The 20426-nt window shown below is 34.2% G+C and overlaps 1 protein-coding gene and 1 long non-coding RNA gene across 2 annotated transcripts in view; one reads left to right on the forward strand and one right to left on the reverse strand.

The window, feature by feature from the left end:
- The window catches only part of ROBO1 (roundabout guidance receptor 1), a 928971-nt gene that overhangs the window by 142886 nt on the left and 765659 nt on the right, over nucleotides 1–20426 (reverse strand). The gene's annotated exons all lie outside the window — the stretch shown is intronic.
- On the forward strand, nucleotides 3746–7950 carry LOC309629551. The gene is made up of 2 exons (XR_014245108.1): nucleotides 3746–3793; nucleotides 4109–7950. It is a non-coding gene; the product is annotated as an uncharacterized lncRNA (long non-coding RNA).

Genomic DNA, 20426 nt, shown 5'->3' on the forward strand with positions numbered 1-20426 from the left:
TAGGATTGCTGTGTGAGAAACTAATGAAGGACATAATTTAAATAACAGTTCAACTAAATCCTGAAAAATGAATAGAACTTATCCTATGGAAGTGCACTGCAGGCATAGGAAATAATCCAGGTTGAAGAAAAAAACTTTAAGAGACTCAGACTCTGGTTAGTGGGACAGATTGACACTGGTGCACCATGAGATTGGCAGGGGAAGGAGGGGCCAGATCTCCTGCGCACAGCAGTCATGATAAAGGGTCAGCTTTTATTTTAATTCCCATGAGAAGCCACTTCTGCGGTTTGTAAGCAGAGCTGGAATTATCCTATTTAAATATTCATTTTAGTGGCTCTGTGAATGAAACGAAGAGGGAAATAAGAACCGAAGTGGAGAGACCAATTAGAAAGCTATCGTAGTAATTAAGGGGAAAAATGATGATTATTTTTATACTATTATGATGACACTGGATTTGGTACAAAGGGGAAAGGAGAGGTATACACTGGAGGTAAAAATCAAAACAATTTCTTGAGGGGTTGAAGCTGAAAGAGAGAAAGATGTCAACAGTGATACCCCAGGTTTCTGATTTGAAGAACTGAACGTGCCATTTTTAAGGGATAAGAGGACAGAGAGATAATATACAGACAAATCCTCCCATGAGGAGAATAGAAAAATAAGAAACCCATATTATCAAATTATGTGTACATATGTAAAATTTGATAATTTGGGAGGAGAAGAATAATATGAAAATTGTTTTATTGATTAAAAATACTATGGTTTCAAATTCTTCCCCCTTAGTATTTAACACAGGACTCATATTTACCTGTTTAGACCTTTATGATACTATACTCCAAATCTCAATTGCTAACTCATATCTCTTGATTAATTATATTATAATTATTAGGATGACAAAGTTTAATTTAGTTTGATGCATATCATTTTTAACTGACTGAAAATCTGACACAAAACTAACCGATTTTGATTATATAGGTATATATACTAATATGTGATTATATATGTCTGTATATGTGTGATATATATGATATACATATGATTACTAATAACTGAAATATTGTTTTGCTATCCATACTTTGCAGCAAATTAATAAAAGCTCACTTAGTCATTTTGTTCAGAGAATAAGACAACTCAAGACATTAGGGCATTTTTCCGGACTGCCATCAATTAAGCTTAATTTACTATTTATGCATAAGAGAATCAATAGCATAATAAATGTTATTCCATAATTAGAATAGTCAGAAAATTCACATTTGTCAAAAGTTTCCAAAATCTCTAAAGCATAGTAAAATTCCCTGGGAAAATGCTGCATTATGAAACTATTGAGGATTTATTTGTGATTCACTCATTCGTTCATTCATTCAATAAAATTACTATTGTACTGGGAGGTGGTGGCTAATAAGATAAACAAGATATAGTTGATCTATGCTTTCAAGGCACTTATTTGGGTTTTTTCTTTCTTTCTTTCTTTCTTTTCTCTTTTGTCACAGAATGCCTCATTCAACTGAAATTTTAGACAAAGGTTTAACATGCAAAATAGATCAAGGGGATAATGTTGACTGCTCCAACTGGGGCTGCCCTGAAGGGGAATTCAGGTCTAGCAGTAAACTGACATATGGGAGGGTACATAAATTTCCCCAGCTCCTATAGCTATACTGTATGTAGCTAGTTAAGTGATAACCCTGGATTCAAATTTGGACCTGGATTCAGTGGGATACCAGAGCCTACATTTTTAGCACTAAACTTTATGGGCTTTTTAGGAGATAGATACTCAGACCTGAGTCTGTCTCCTTGGCAGTTTATAAGAGAACTCCACTTCTGTGCCATTTCGAAATGCATCCAGCTTTCACTGTCATTTCGAACTGAAATGTGGAGTCGTCATTCCTTGCCTTTAAAATAATGCGTAAAATAGGCCTGTATTACTACAGCTTCTAAAACCATAAACTTATACAATCTAAGTGCAACCTCCCCCACTTCCACTGCCACCCCCAACTGCAAGTGAGGACCTGAAGTCAGGTGCTAAAAGGATTCAAGGTTGTACAAATGAGGACCTGAAGTCAGGCACTAAAAGGATTCAAGGTTGTACAAATTAGGACCTGAAGTCAGGCACTAAATAAAAGGATTCAAAGTTGTACAGATGAGGACCTGAAGTCAGGCGCTAAAAGGATTCAAGGTTGTACAGATGAGGATCTGAAGTCAGGAGCTAAAAGGATTCAAGGTTGTACAGATGAGCACCTGAAGTCAGGCACTAAATAAAAGGATTCAAGGTTGTACAGATGAGGAACTGAAGTCAGGTGCTAAAAGGATTCAGGGTTGTACAGATGAGGACCTGAAGTCAGGCGCTAAAAGGATTCAGGGTTGTACAGATGAGGATCTGAAGTCAGGCGCTGAAAGGATTCAGGGTTGTACAGATGAGGACCTGAAGTCAGGCGCTAAAAGGATTCAGGGTTGTACAGATGAGGACCTGAAGTCAGGCGCTAAAAGGATTCAAGGTTGTACAAATGAGGACCTGAAGTCAGGTACTAAATAAAAGGATTCAAGGTTGTACAGATGAGGACCTGAAGTCAGGAGCTAAAAGGATTCAAGGTTGTACAGATGAGGACCTGAAGTCAGGTGCTAAATAAAAGGATTCAAGGTTGTACAGATGAGGACCTGAAGTCAGGCACTAAAAGGATTCAGGGTTGTACAGATGAGGACCTGAAGTCAGGCGCTAAAAGGATTCAGGGTTGTACAGATGAGGACCTGAAGTCAGGCGCTAAAAGGATTCAAGGTTGTACAGATGAAGACCTAAAGTCCGGCGCTAAAAGGATTCAAGGTTGTACAGATGAGGATCTGAAGTCAGGCGCTAAAAGGATTCAAGGTTGTACAGATGAGGACCTGAAGTCAGGCGCTAAATAAAAGGATTCAAGGTTGTACAGATGAGGAACTGAAGTCAGGTGCTAAAAGGATTCAGGGTTGTACAGATGAGGACCTGAAGTCAGGTGCTAAAAGGATTCAAGGTTGTACCGATGAGGATCTGAAGTCAGGCGCTAAAAGGATTCAGGGTTGTACAGATGAGGACCTGAAGTCAGGCGCTAAAAGGATTCAGGGTTGTACAGATGAGGACCTGAAGTCAGGTGCTAAAAGGATTCAAGGTTGTACAGATGAGGATCTGAAGCCAGGCGCTAAAAGGATTCAAGGTTGTACAGATGAGGACCTGAAGTCAGGTGCTAAATAAAAGGATTCAAAGTTGTACAGATGAGCACCTGAAGTCAGGCACTAAATAAAAGGATTCAAGGTTGTACAGATGAGGACCTGAAGTCAGGTGCTAAATAAAAGGATTCAAGGTTGTACAGATGAGGACCTGAAGTCAGGCGCTAAAAGGATTCAAGGTTGTACAGATGAGGACCTGAAGTCAGGCGCTAAATAAAAGGATTCAAAGTTGTACAGATGAGGACCTGAAGTCAGGCGCTAAAAGGATTCAGGGTTGTACAGATGAGGACCTGAAGTCAGGCGCTAAAAGGATTCAAGGTTGTACAGATGAGGACCTGAAGTCAGGCGCTAAAAGGATTCAAGGTTGTACAGATGAGGACCTGAAGTCAGGCGCTAAAAGGATTCAAGGTTGTACAGATGAGGACCTGAAGTCAGGTGCTAAATAAAAGGATTCAAGGTTGTACAGATGAGGACCTGAAGTCAGGTGCTAAATAAAAGGATTCAAGGTTGTACAGATGAGGACCTGAAGTCAGGTGCTAAATAAAAGGATTCAAGGTTGTACAGATGAGGACCTGAAGTCAGGTGCTAAATAAAAGGATTCAAGGTTGTACAGATGAGGACCTGAAGTCAGGCGCTAAAAGGATTCAAGGTTGTACAGATTAGGACCTGAAGTCAGGCGCTAAAAGGATTCAAGGTTGTACCGATGAGGATCTGAAGTCAGGCGCTGAAAGGATTCAGGGTTGTACAGATGAGGACCTGAAGTCAGGCGTTAAAAGGATTCAGGGTTGTACAGATGAGGACCTGAAGTCAGGTGCTAAAAGGATTCAAGGTTGTACAGTTGAGGATCTGAAGTCAGGCGCTAAAAGGATTCAAGGTTGTACAGATGAGGACGTGAAGTCAGGCGCTAAAAGAATTCAAGGTTGTACAAATGAGTGACTGGACACAGTAGGACTGATTTGATACAACTATTTTTCATACTTTGTTTTCATAGGCATTTTCTGAAGTGCCTGAGAAAGACTAGAATGTTTTCTAATTAAAATATTTACTGGGAAACAAAGGTAGTTGTTAAAAAACAAAAACAGAGCTCCAGGTGTTTCTTTACATTCTCAAGCTCCATGCCAGCAGCTAAACAGGAGAAGGGCTAAAAGCAGTTTTCAGATTTTATGGGGAGTCTAATGGCAACAGTCTCAAGGGAGAAAAATCCTCACAGTTTAAAATGATCTCGTTAAAACCTCTCCAGTAATCGGGAAGAGCCCGAGAAAATAGCTATTGGATTTAAAAACAAAAACAAAACCGAAAAAAACCCCAACCAAACTATTCTCCCTAATGTATCTTAGTGCAGCATAATTAATATTGCCCATTATAAACATCTCCCCCTAACCTCAAATGAAAGGAATATTTAAGTGACAGGAAAAAACGAAGTCTAAATAGCACACACACACAGACATATCAACTAAACAAAGGAGTCTTTAATTGACGACAATCTGCCCTAAATCACTGTTACTATTACCCAACATAATAAATTTCAGATCTGTTAATTCCTCGTATCTTCCCCTATCATCACAGGGCTGTCCGGGGCTTCAGAATAATAATGCCAAGTACCTAACAGAGCTTTCAATCTCCAAGGAATATAACAAACATGCAATTGTGTAGCTGTGTGAGCTGCCTTTTCCTAACAAACTACACAGCCCTTGTGAGAGTTCACTCAGCCCTCAGCTCTTTGGCAGACAAAGTTTAAGACCTCTTTTTGCTGATAGCTGGAGTCATGCTAACAAGCCTTGCCTTAAGGTACTAGGGATTAAATTGGTAGAAAAGCAAATCATTTTATAATTCTTATTAACCGTTGCTATCTTTACCAATAACCCTCAGCGTTTTACATAATATAAAATGTGTGCCTCCTAAGGAAGTATCAGATGCAAAAGAAACAAATATTGAACGTGATAAAACAATGCAATAAAAATAATTATTGCTCTATAAAAATAAAAACCTAAGGGGAATCCACAAGTAAGGACATTTTCAGGTACCTCAGTTTTAGAAATGATATATATAGGGAGAGTGAGAATCTGGAAAATGTAAAACAACCATACCCCATAACACCTTTGAAATGTACAGGTATTTTGGTTTGAAGACCACTTGCTCTAAAATGGCTAAGCCCTCACACCCACTAATCTAGTCACCAGCATTAAAGAAGTTAGCAACTCACCTCTATTACAATGGGAGCCACCACCTAAAGCATGTACAGAACCTCATGAATACACAGGAATTATCTTCCTCGAACAAAATTTGGTTAAATTTCATAAACTTAAGCTGATGCTAACATGGTTTATATGCTTAATTGTAGAATATGAAGTAAAACAATTCAAACCAAATGTAATTATTATGTTCACTGGGTTGAGTAAATTATCTATGACCCAATAGATCAAAGTACAATTTTAAATGATCAGTAGTCAAAATGGGAATCAAATAAGCAAAAACCTAGTCTCATGGGTGAAGAGGGCCAAATGCTTCTCTGGAGATTTTAAGACCTCTGCTTATAATGAGGAACAAATGGTTCTTGGGACCAGGTTAGCTGACCAGTTCTTTAAAATACCCTACAACCAACTTAAAGAACTATAAAACCATTAGCTACTTGTAAGGAGCTCAAATAAATACAAAGAAACCTCTCAGTTTCTCTGCAATGCTGGCAAGTTTGGGATTACTTTTCTTCTTTAACAGACCCCAGTTGGAACAGCAACATTTCTTGTAAATTAAACAAATGTATAGGCTTTTGTTTTTCCACAAGGAGCAGCTGTAACTTCTGCTTTTCTATTTTAACATCTTTTTATTTTCTAAGTGCCAAAAGTTGTTACTATTTTTTTAACCAAGTAGTTTATAGCTAGTCAATAAAATCTCTGATGATCATAAAACTTTTGTCTGTTTTCTAAATATTTGCTAGGCTCCCTGACATATACGTAATACAAGTTCTCTCTCAATCATCAGCGCTTCTTTAAGAGTTACAATAAAAACTAAACAAAGAATGACAACTTTAGTTTTCAATTTTAATCATGTATCCTTTATCAACTACTGGATGGATATACAAAAACTGATTATTAATAGTGTATAACCTTCTAAGTTGAAATTTATAATAATTCAATTGACAAAATAAGGCACAATTGCTGACATAATAATTTCAAATACTCATAAAACTTGGATGCCTAAAATCAATATTATAAATTTTTATGGACAAAAATAAACATTTTTTCACACTGTAAAATTCAGGATTTTTAAAGGGAACTTGATGCTAAGTTAATTTGGTGTTCCTATCCTTAATCATGTATATTCAGTCTCAAAGAGCTCAATTTCATTAAAAATCTACATAGCTGAAATTCACATTTATTTTCAAAACAGGAATATTTTCTTTATCAATAATGATTCAAGAGTACATTATCCTGATAAATTATAAATTTTTCTAGCTCTAAATATGCTTTCTTGACTCTTTTAACAGATATCTTAGGCTAATATATAAAGGGTCCACTTCAAACGCATGATTATTTTTAACTGACAATGACCTATAATTTAATAGAGATGAAGTTCAGAACTTGCAGACATCATAGAGGAATCGCAAGGTCTTCATGAGCAAAAAGCTGAGTCAAGTAAAGGATTATTTACTAGTTTAAAAAAAGCATGGCAAACATCAAATACCCCTTTGACCTAAATACCAAAAGGTAGGAAAATAATGAAATTTAAAACACATTGTTAAATGGGAAGGAAATCTAAAAAAGAGTGGATATATGTATACGTATGACTGATTCACTTTGCTGTACAGCAAGAAACTAACACAACACTGTAATGCAACTATACTCCAATAAAAATTAATAAAAAAATAAATAAACTTAAAAAAATCACATTGTTCCTACTCTCAATAATATTTTTACTTGCTATTTTATTTGGTTAAACATTTTCAAATTCACTGTTTAAAAAGAGAAGTTTGTGTGAACATATAATAATCTGTGATATACATCATTTAATGTTCCAATGTCACTAAACAAATGATGTGCTAAATTAAATTAAATTAATTTTTTCTTTTGTGTTCTCAAGGGCAGAACTAGAGAGAAAAGTCTTTACTTGAGTTATGCATACCAATTTCTTCTTGAACTTCAAAAAAAATAAAGGTCATGACCAACATTTCATATAAGGAAATACCAGCTAGGTTTAACTTTTCTGATTGAAAGTATAACATTTTAAGAATTACTAACTTTATTGTCTTTACTAATCAAACTATTAACATTTAAATAATAAAAATCTCACTATTCCTCTTTGCTTAGAAACAAAAGAATCAAAGAAAGGCATTTCAAAGCATCATAACCAGAAAAGAAAAAACACAACCAGTAATTATACAATGTTCCAGGATTTGAGGGAATCGTAGACATGTTGAAAAAGGTAATTAAATATAGAAGAAGAAGATGAAATAAGCACCCTGAAATATGATAAGTGACACAAGAGACATGATTTTACTCTCAAATACTGTAAATAATTGACAGCTCCTACAACCATAATTAATTGATCTAAGTAACACTTGAAAGAAACATATTACCATATTTCTAACAAGGATAAGAGCTGGCTCAAAGTCAAGATTGGCAATTAAAATAGCCTATCTGCATTACATGGTCACATAAATTCAGTGTTGGTAGCAAAATAACAAATAAAAGTAAAAACATAAAAAAAAAACAAATAGAGAAATTTTTTGTAGGTTTTTGATTTTGTACCCTAATGGCTAGAAAATGAACTACTGAAAACGTTTAGAGCAAGCACCTTCCGTACTTTGAAGCTGTTCGTAACATTTTAATCCATGAACACTGCCTCCAATTTAAATAACTTAATATATGTGATAGTTTATCATCTTTACCATAAAAAAGAAATTGATACCTTAATCTTCCAGGTTATCATCAAGTTAGGGAGTTTGGGATTGACATGTGCAAAACTGAAATACTTTTTGAAGCAACTGTAACTTTTAGCCATGTATTCACCATGAAGTGTGATAATACAAGCCTACAAACAGACTTTACAAAATAATGCTACCTGCTCTTCATCTTCCAACTCCACCTAACTGATTGCCTACCTTTTTGTTTATTCATTTTTTATTTTATTTCAGTCAACAAACATTTATTTGAGTTCCTACTACTGGGAGCCTTTGAAAAACTGTCTCCATCTATGATGCTGCCAATGTTGAAACCCCCTGTTGGACTTGACTCCAGGGAAACTCCTCAGCCAACCCTCCCTTCCCACTTCCTTCTTCAGCTCCTACTGCATTTCATACCTGCTACCCCATTGCCCACTTCTTAACTTAGGCCTCAAAGACTGGAAGTCTGTACATAAAGGAATTTGAAACCAACATAGACAGTGTGAGTAGTTTAATCAGTTAAGGTTAGTATATGAAGTAAGAGTTTTATAGGGTGGAGGTGTAAGAGATAATTATGCACTAAAAGATTTAATATTAATTAGAAGCTACAAATAAATAAAAGTTGAATGTGGATTTTCTTTTTTTTTTTTCCTCTGTGGAATTCTTTAATTTTTTTATTGAATATATTGACATATAACATTGTGTAAATTTAAGGTGTACAACATGCTACTTTGATACATTTAATATATTGTAATATGACTGCCAAGGTGGCCATATTTCACATTACATAATTATAGTACAACATTGTTGTCTCTATTCATTATACTCTATTCATTATACATTATACTTATAATATACTGCTCAATCCAAGTTTGTACCATTAAACAACATCAATTTTATCCCCTACCCCCCCAGCCCCTGGTAACCAGAATCTTACTCTGTTTTTTATGAATTTGACTTTTTTAGATTTTACATATAAGTGATATCACACAGTACTTGTCTTTTTCTGTCTGACTTGTCTCACTTAGCATAATGTGCCCAAGATCCAACCATGTTGCTGGAAATGGATGTGGATTTTCAATAGATAACTCTGCTTCATCTTAAACGCAAAGGAAAAATTCTAATAGATTTGCAACTGAATTCAACAGAGAAGGATTTAGTGAAATGTTTTAAAGTTTTATACTTTGGAGGCAGGAGAGAGATAAAGGATAAACAGCCCACTCTATACTCTGTGATCTTATTTCATATGTTTATTGTTTTGAATTATAGAATGTTTTAATTAAAAGGAACTTAGTGATCTTTTTAGCCCATGTCTGCTTCATTTTACAGATGCGAAAACTGAGTTCAGCAAGGTTTAATGCTATTACAACCCAAATAGATTAAGAAAGCCCATTGACTTCCAATTAGACTATCATTATCTACTAAAAACTACAACAGAATCCAAAGATAACAACGAGCTTCTAATTCTCAAAAAAAAAATTTTTTTTTCGAATTTGAGATGGAATTTAGAGTATTTCTGAAGCAGCTTTAACTGGGGCTTTAATTGAAAGTCCTTGTCAGTCACAAGATTTGCTCAAGGTGGTTCACTGGGGAGGGGTTGCTGATTTTGTAGTTTTCTTGCTAGCTCAGTCCCAGAAACCCAACAATAAGGAGAGAATTATATTAATATACTAAGTAATATCATTGTAATAAGCATTAACCACATGAAGAAATTAACTAAACCCATTCCTATAACAACCATTTAAAAATTTGGTACTATATCTGATAGTTTACTTTCAGTTTTGAAAACCTTCTAGCTTAGGAATTTCATTCTTAGGCTCATGAATTTAGGTTGAAGACAATGTCATCATAATCTCCACCTGTCACAGAGATATAAGGCCTATACTGATAAAATAAATGGTTCATTCTGTCATCATGACAGCTATAAAAAGTGACAGCTCTCCTAAGACTGCATACTTACTTTAGTTTAACAGGAAAATGTACAAAAAACAATTTGAGGGTTTGAGTGTTTTTTTTTTAAGTAAAAGACTTAATATATCAGGAAAGTATGGTTGTAATTTGATTCCAATCTTAATACCTCATCAATGAATCAATGTGTATTTTGGATTTTTTTCAAATGCGTATTAAGGTACTGCATGATTAAAGAGGAACACTTCCCCATTAATTTTTATAATAATTTCAGCCCTTCCTTCAAGTTCTGTATATTAGATATGATGGGATATTGTTGTTGCCTACCCCAAATCTTTCAGGGAAAGCAAATAGCTCTTTCATTTGGAACTGGGTCCAGTCTAGCATTTTGATTATATGTGGAATACAGGACTGATCTTAAAAAGTTCGCTTGTACGTCAAACTTTACAGCGGGAATAAAAGTAATTATTTTAAAAATCATTTAAAATTTAGAAGCATTAAATTTATTATGAAGATAAGTTTGATAAAAAGTACTTATAATTCTATATATACAGCAATCTCAGCGGTTTTACTAAGAAAATTACCTTAAACTACAAAAATACATATTTTTTAACTTAAAAAAGCTACTTCATAAAGATAAGCTTTTTACTAAGGGAAAGAGTAGAAGAAAAACTGTCTTAAAGAGTCCTTATAAAGGGAAAGAGAAAATAAAGTATATTTTTAGGTTATTCTAGTAAGCATTACTATCAGAGTACCACACTAATAAGGTGGTCTTTGGAAATGCCGTATAGTGTAAGATAAATATAAGAGCAAGCCAAAGATTTCCAGTCTCATTTTATCATATACTTTAATAGAGGGCAAAGCTAGTTAAACAGATGGCACTCAGGATTTCTCAATGAATTCAGCATCTGTGTGTACACGTTGCATAAATGCCAATTAAAATGTGTCCAAGTAAATTTACATCCCTTGCTGATAGAAAGTAAGCCAATCTTGCTGGCTCAGCATCAAGGTTAAACTTAATCATCTGCTGAACTTGCAGCAAGTTGCTCTCAAATTGTACAGAAATTCCCAGTGAAAAAATAAAAACAGAACTCCTATTGATTTGTATTTATTTACATTCATAACTCATTTCCAAAGCCTTGGGCTAGAGCTCAAAGGGAAAAAAAGTTACTATTTGTATGACTTGGCCAACTACACTTTTAACCGTATTTCCAACAAATACCTCTTTGATTAAAATGCCTGCCTGAATAAATTTTCCTAACCTCTTCCTTGCAACTTCCTAGTTGAGATAATTTTGTTTAAAAATTATCCTTTCAAAATGATCTTGAACAAAGGAAAAAGGCATGTAGCAGTCGGAATACCATTTATATAGGAAAGAACAGAATCTGCTTCACAGTGACAGGCAGCCATGAAATTATTTGAAACAATTCCTCCTAGAGGAATATAAAAATGGCTTCACCTGACATCTCTTTGGCTCGATATTTCTCTGCAGCACCTCCTCACCCCCAGTTCATATGTACCTCCCTAAAGCTTTTTTAGGCTGTGTTAGCTTTGCTCTTTTTGAATTTCAAACTTTCAATACCCACATTACTCATTCTAAAGAGAAATTTTGGACTTGTTATTAAAAATAGGCACCTCATTATAAGGGACTATTACACAGACATTAAACATAATGTTCTTTTTAAAATAAAGTAATAAAATGCTCAAGATAAAATGTTAATTGAAAAAAGAAAGCATATAAAAATAGGTATGACTCAGTTTCCGAAAGTACGCTCTATAAAACGCTAGTTCAAAGTGATCCTAATATGTATTTGCTTAAAAAATAAGACATTTATATTTGGAAAATGTTATATTATAGCCAACCTTTGGAAAATTACAACATTCATTAGCATATTAAAAGTACTGTGAAGTCCTACAATAAAAAGAAACTCATTTAACTTTGTTGCCCTAGTATTTTCCAAACACATTTGACCATGCCAACTTTACTTCGTTAAGTTTTATAACTTACTTGAGGAACACCAGTGCCCTCTTTCTAAAATAAAATCCTTAGTAATATACTTTGGGAATGGACAATATAAAATATGTTTCTAGTTTTGCAAAAAACATAAATATATATGCATATATGTAGAAAGCAGAGGCATAAAGAGAAGAAAAACTATTAAGAGTAGTCATTTCTGAGTCATGAGATTATGAATTTTTAATCTTTGCCTTTGTACATTTGTGTCTGATTTTTCTAATATAGTGAACCTATATTGTTTTTATAAGAGAGAAAAACATACATTGTACTAAATACATCTTATTTCATATATTGCATAAGTATACATGATATCATTTCTCATCCCTCTACTACAAATAGCTAAAAATCTGGCATTTTGTATGTGGAAGGCTTTGAATTAAGAACTGAATCTTATTCGATCCTCACAAAGGCAGATGAAAAGTTTTCACTATTTTACCAATGAAGAAACTGATATTTTGCTTACTATATGGGGTAATCAGGATCCCATCCTAGGTCAGTCTTGTGTCAAATCCCATACTTTTAAACACTAAGCTCTGTTAAAACCTTGAGGACAAGAATTAGGCTTCATATTAGATATTCCCAAAGTATATCAAAAATAGTACCATATGATAATAACCAAATAAAACTAATATTTAACACATTCAATATTAGGTGGAAGGTACGTGTGTGTGTGTGTGTGTGTGTGTGTGTGTGTGTGTGTGTATGTCCTAAATAATAACACTAACATTTAATGAGTATTTTATGCTGTGCTAGGAACTGGGCTAAAATTTTGTTATACATTAATTTCATTAATTCCCACCAGAACCATATGAGTTTAATACTATTATTATCACAACTTATTGGTGATAAAACTAAGAGGAATAGATGTACAAAAACCAGGATACACACCATATCAGTTTAATTCTAAAATCAGGGTTCTTACTCACTAAATCAGTTTAACACCACAGGAGGGATGCTTTGTTATCCCAATATGCACTTTTTAAATTGTGTTCTTTTTTTTTTCTTTTTTTGGAAAAAAAAAATCTTAGAAGGCAAATTTAGTTCAAATTTCTTACATCAGTATATAGATGTTTATTCATTCTACTCATTTTTTTTCTTAAAATGATGAAATTAAACTGTTATCCCAGAGGGATGAATATCATAAATATACTTAGATTTTGATAAATATCTAAACATCTCTTTAAAAAAATATGGTTCAAAATAAAATGGTAAAAAAAAATATTTTATGGAGCTGTATTCTATGATTTTCTGACTTACAGATTTGAACAGGAAAGAAAAAAATTCATGATGGGTGGGTTTACACTACACTCAGCGTGGTGTACTAGATAATCCCCAAGCATCCTTTTTCATTAGTTAAGTCTTCTCCCTCTACTCATCCTTAGGAAACTGTATCTGACACAATGGGTGCACAAAAATGTTGGTAGCTATCTTTAATACACACGACAGTGTTCAGAACACACTATCCCTGAATGGCACATTGAATATTTTAAGATGAAGGAATTTGAGAAATGGCAGGTAGAATAAGGATCCTCTGACCTCCCTCTGCTCCACTGAAGCATAAGACCCTTATGTGAGGGGTGCATCTTATACCTGGAAGAAAGGAGAATCCTTACTGCTGAAGATGGAGGGCCATTGAGAGGGACCTGAACTAACAGACCTTGCTTATTTCCATCCACTTTACTATCCTTAGCTCACACCTATTTGTCCTATCATGTTTTTCATGACTTTCTACTCTTCATCAGACCTAGTATAAAAATGCTCAGGTTTAACTGCTTCTTTAGGTTTTCATTTCCTTATGAAGACTCCTGTGACATGTAAAACATATTAAATAAATGTGTATGCTTTTCTCCTATTAATCGGTCTTTTGTCAGTCCAATTTACAGGGCACCAGCCAGAGAACACAGGAGGGTAGTAGGAAAAACAATTTTTCCTCCCCTACACATCTTATTAGTTTTATGACTGAACTGCTTTAATATTAAGTTTAATTTCCATCTTGGTATCTTCACTAAGCTTCAATGTCTTGTTTGTCTCTGCATAGCTGGGGTCTGGCACTGTTTCTTTTTATAACAAGGACCTAAACACATATTTTTTTGAATGAACAAAATAATCCCATTTAATCCCTAAAACAATCAAGGGAGGTGTGCTCATTTTTTTTGCTCATTTTCTAAGTTAAGAATTTTGCCCAAGGAATTGTAGCTAGTATGTGGCAGACCTAGGCATAACCCTAGGTGTGTCAAATTCCACAGCCAAGTCCTTTCCATTTATCTGTTCACTATCATTTAGTTCAGCTCTGATACTGAATCATAAAAACGGCAACAATCAGAAGTAATTACACAATTTAAATATTCCCACCATCTTTAGTATTTTCAAGGGTCACAATGATCCTTTAAGCTAAGCTTAAATAAAAAACTCCTTTAAATGTTTTATGCTTTATTGCAACAAAGATACTTGCTAAAACAATCTTTAATAAAAAATGATAATAAACAATAAGGATTTACTGTATAGCACAGAGAACTACATAAATATCTTGTAATAAACTATAATGGAAAAGAATTTTAAAAGAGTATAGATATATACATACACATACGTATAACTGAATCACTTTGCTGAAAGTAACACCATATTGTAAATCAACTATACTTCAATAAAAAATGATAATCTATCACTTGAAAGTATCAGAGGAAGCACACTTTAACTTCTATAACCTGATAAGCATTAGTTTTTATAAAATGAATAAGAAAAGGAATATGCAGTTCAAATTTTGCTCCCTGCTCAATAAAAGTTTATAAATAACAACCACTAATACCAACAGTCTCCAAAGTGTCTCTATATAGGCAAAAACATTTACTCTGTATAGGCAAAAACATTCAGAAATGACCTATTCGCCTTGCAAAGTATTAATGACTTGAAAATGTATTCAGTATTTACCCTTTAATAAATTTCTACCAAACATATATTTAGTCACTATCCACTGGTAATTTGAAAATACTCTTCAAAGCAAATCATGAAACTTAAACTTTACTTATAATTTTAATTTACTGGAGTGGATGTTTTCCAATTTTCCTACATTTAGTATTTGACATTTCTGAGTTTTATGTATCATACACTTTGAAGAAATCCATTATGTGTACATATCCCTTTATGCAGGATGCCAACTTGTAGCCATCATAAAACAAAGCTGATTAACTGGTAAACCATCCAATAAAATTCTATCTTTTGGCCAGCTTAACCTAAAAAGTTTTTCCACTAAATTGCACAGATGAACACAAATCTTGAACAATTATATCCCACTAGCTCATGTGAGTAATTGCTAGGGTGGAAAATTGCAGCAAGTATGAAGGTACAGATGTTCATTTTTCAGATGACCAAAATAAGGGGAAAAATGTTCTTTTCCACGCTGAATTCTGTTTATATAATACATTTTGCTCTATTTACACTTTTCTATGGAGTAGAAAAAGTATTAAAGTAGAAAGACAAAAATGGCACAATGGAAAAACAAACTGAGCCCAGATTATTATTTTACACTTTTCTATAAAGACACCTGTTCATATTTCTAAAGTATAAGTAAAATAATTAAAATAAAATGAGACAGGTGAGACTACTAAATCATGTACTACAGGACTGCAGTTACGCTTTTTGAATTAGCACTTCACTCAACATCCAGTAATGTAGTCAGTACTCTGTACAAGGAGGCAAAGTTACAGGAAAAGTAGCAACAGTATCTTCCTTTAAATATGTGCAAAGATTGTTCTTCAACTTGCTGAGAACAAAATACAAGCTATCCCAGCTTTAAAGCATTCAGAACTTTTCTAACAAGCTCACCTAGTTTTTGCTGGTGTGCTTTCATGCTACTTCACTATAGTTTAGTCCTCTGGACCCAGTTTTGCCCTGTTGTTTACTGCAAAACTATTGTCTGGGAATCATTTCTGGACTTCTATTGAAAAGCGTTTTTTTTTTCTTAGCCGCCTTAGCTATTGTTTTAACCCATCTCTACTGAGGTCTGTGCACAGACTGCTCCAACAGCTTTCTCGAGGGTTGAGAGCTAGCATCTCATTTCACAGGATTGAGAGAGGAGACAAACATGGAGCACAGCACTTTCCATTTAAGTACAATCTACTCTTCTGAATTTAAGACACACTTATGGAATCAGAATCTTGTCCTATGGTTATATGTTATTACATTGTACTATATTATAGAGTGTTATATCTATTTTTTTAATTGTCTCTTTTCCCCACCTGTCTCATGCCCCAAGAGAGCTTTGGTCCACAGCACATAGAGTAGCATCGAGGACATAGTAGACACTTAATAAGTACTGTAGAATGAATGACTGAATGAATGAACCTCATATCCCCCATCAGGCACTCTTCCATGTGAAGAAATCCTTTAATAGTGTTTCCATGAGGAATTAGCCCTTGGCGGCCCTTAATACGATTCTATAAACAACAAGAAATAAACCTTTAGCTATTACTGGCAAAAAATACACTCACCTGCTGACATTGGTATTTTCCTTTGCAAATTTATTTATATTAAACTAGACTGTATAAATCTGGATAGAACAGTGTTTAAGAGCAGAGATTCTGGAGCCAGACTGCCTGGGTAAGAAACTTGGCTCGGCCGCTTACTTAGTATATGACTTTGGACGAGCTGCTTAAGTGTTTCGTGCTTGCATTTCTTCATATATAAAAGAAGAAGAATGAAATAGATTGATATTAAGATTGATAATAAAAACTGTCAGAGAATTGTAAGGATTAAATAAGTTCCTATATGTGACACATTAAAATAGTGCCCAATGAACTGAATGATAGCTACAAATACCAGCTAGATATTATGGTAAATATTAATGTGGTTAATATTAATATAATAGTGAATTCTATTTCTAGGATAATTACTATTATTATTAATCCCATTGGGAGACTGGTTAGATTGAACTAGACCCTAACGGGTTGACTGTTTTTTGGTGGACAATAACATTTGTTTATTGATTATGCAAAGTTAAGGACCAAACTCCTGGTATGTGCTAACCCGATTAGAATGTAGATAAACTATGTAGTTACCTTCAGCCATTAATTAAAACAGCATCAGTAACATCTTTATATAAGAAAGCTCTCCTAACTGATTCTACTAAGAAACATTAACTTTTAATGAAAGGATGGCAAGGTTCAGGAAAAAGCACACAGCAATGTCAAATTGAGAAGGATTTTAAAATGTGGGTCAAAAGACACACTAAAATAGAAGAAATGAAAGGCTCATGAAGACATATTTAGGCTGCATCACAATTTTCCCCAGTGCATATATGCAACAGATGTCATCTGGTACCACGTTATTCTTACTACTATTATTATTTAAATGAATAGATATAATTTTAATCAACATTCTTTATATTTGTTTGTATTTGAAAGTCATGTTATGGTGAAACCAAACAAGAAATGCACCCATGAAATTAATTGCACATATCTAATCCTCTTTAGTGATTATTTCTTTTCAACAGTACTTAATTTAAAAGAAAAGTCAAAATAAAAACTTTTGCTTACTTTCTATAAAAATATTTATTTTCACATGTATCATTGATTTATCATTAACTGAGATTAAATGTCACAGCCATATGTTACAGCAGCATATTAAAATAAGACACAATTTCCGAAATGTAAAATACCTTAGATGCTGGGGAAAAAAAAAAAAAAACTATATAAAATAATCTGGGTTCAGTTTGTTTTTCCATTGTGCCATTTTTGTCTTTCTACTTTAATACTTTTTTTTACTCCATATGCATGTACGACCACATCTCTCCATTAAATAAAAACAGCCCCTCAAACTTTCCTTAAATGCATTTTCATATCTTATTCCTTCCTCCATTGCCAAACATTCTTCAGGTTGAGACACACAGTCTAAACTTCTTTTGTCCTTATCCTATTGAAACGCTTCTCAATTTAGAGTTTAAAAACCTCTTAGTTGTCCTGATTAGAAAGCCTTTTTTCAGGTTTCATCCTATTAGATTGTTTTGCAGAATTTGTTTTTGTTGCCCACTGCCTCTTCTTGGTACTCTACTCTCACTTTGGCCTACCACATTCATTTCTGCTGCCTTTCTTTCCTTGCCTCCAGCTGTTTTCCTTCTTGGTCTTTATGAATTTTTCTCCATATGTTGTCCTTTTTAAGGTTCTATCTTTTTTCTCTTCCTTTTTTGTTAAATACTCTTCCTGACTCAATATTACTCAACCATATAATGTTCTCTACTGTCTTTATGTGGGAAGCTTCAGTATCTATAACCTTAGCCCAGATTTTTCTCCCAAGTGCTAAATCAATAATACCACTTTCGTCATACATAACCACTTGGATGCCTCATATGATTGAATCCTAAACACACACGGTCTTCACCAATACCACTTGTCTTAAAAAATAATAACAATAACCACTTTTATTCTTTGAGTATTTCCTCTCTCAGTATATGAGTACGCTGAGAAATCCTAGAGTCAACATGGAATCCTTACTCTGTATCAGCTCCATATTCATAGTCAAACTTACCACATTTTTTCCTGCAAACCAGTCATCTTCTCTCCAACTCCAAATTCACATATTAAATCAGATCCTAGCCAGCTTCTTTGTCTAGATTAACCGTCTAAGTTTAATTCAATCTAGATGAACCCAAAGCATATAATACAATCCCAGATGGATATACAAAGTCTTTAGAAAAGTAAAGTAATGGATGTAGTTTGAAATAATTTCCTATGTGATTCTAATATAACTACCATTCCTCTCTCCTGTTTTCTCTGGGCTCAGGGTTGAAATCACTCTTCTAATCCCTTTACCTGGTTCTTATCCTTGACTTCACACTAGAATCCTCTGCGATAGAAAAATTCAAATGTATAGGTCCCACATCCAGAGATTCAGAAGTAATTGTTCTAGAATACACCCTGCTATTTCCAATACACGGCCAAAGTTGAGACGCTCTCTTCTAAACCAATAATATCTAAAGTAAGTGAGCAATATTCCAGGTCTACATAAAATAATCCATTGGTATAGGATATTAATAGAAATTCTATTGGTATGTATGTTAAATCTAATCCTTAAATTTTTAATAAAATTTCACATGATGTTTAAAAATGTACATAATACCTTAGCATCGGTATATAGTAGTACACAGTAAATACTTTTACCGCAACTGTAGTTTACTTGCAAATATTTGTTACTAAACAGGCATGTAAAAACTGAAAAGTCTGAAATCTTTCCCTGTAAATTCTGTAGCTCGCCACCTCTCACTGTGCAAATGGGTCTCCTTTCACCCAGCCTCGCATCTTCTTGGGCCAAGGAATTATTCCACTGTAGTTATCCTTTGGAAACACCAAATATGATCCCTGTCACTCCCTTGCTTTAAAATCTCTATTGACTCCAAGCTGCCTTGTTTAACTCCAAGTAGAAAGTTTAACTAAGTGACCTATTAAAAAATAAGTAAAAATTCTTAATAGGACTCGCAAGCACCTTCACAGTGTCTCTTCAAGCTCTTTAGCCTCATTTCTATTCTTCCATCCCCATATCCTATGCTGCAATATTTGCTCCATTATCCCAATATACTATGTCCCTGTTCACATTTACTTTACTCAGTCTACAGTGGTCAATGTCCTTCTTTTCTACCTGATATACCTCCATTTAATTTGCAAAGACAATTAAACAGAGTTCTTCTCTCAAATATTCCAAGATGCCTCTAGACAGCATTAATTAAATGTCTACTAGAGTACTTATCACATTATACTGCAATTATTATCATATATATTGGTTTGTTCCTATTAAATATTGAGATCCTTAAGGACAAAAGTTGACTTATTCATCTTTATACTTTCCCAATATTTGGCATTGAGCTAAGTGTACAAGAGTGGCTTAATATATGTCTTATAAACCGTTCAGTTTTTCAATAAATATTGATTGATTGCCTACTATGTGCCAGACACTCATGTAAGCACTATGAAGATAACAATAAAAAATTAATCTCTGAATAAATAAATGAATATAATGAAGTTTAAAAGTGAATGTTTTTTGTTACAAGGAAAATCAGAAGAAAAATAGCAATTACTAAAACAAATAAACAGGGGCTTCCCTGGTGGCGCAGTGGTTGAGAATCTGCCTGCCAATGCAGGGGACACGGGTTCGAGCCCTGATCTGGGAAGATCCCACATGCTGCGGAGCAGCTGGGCCCGTGAGCCACAACTACTGAGCCTGCACGTCTGGAGCCTGTGCTCCACAACAAGAGAGGCCGCGATAGTGAGAGGCCCGCACACCACGATGAAGAGTGGCCCCCGCTTGCCACAACTAGAGAAAGCCCTCGCACAGAAACGAAGACCCAACACAGCCATCAATAAATAAATAAATAAAATTTTTAAAAAAGAAGAAAAAAAACCAAATAAACAAAAGCAGTTCAACATTTACTACAGACCAGAATTTCAT

Source organism: Balaenoptera borealis (genome assembly GCF_965194805.1).
Source record: "Balaenoptera borealis genome assembly, chromosome: 5".
Classification (NCBI taxonomy): Eukaryota; Metazoa; Chordata; class Mammalia; order Artiodactyla; family Balaenopteridae; genus Balaenoptera; species Balaenoptera borealis.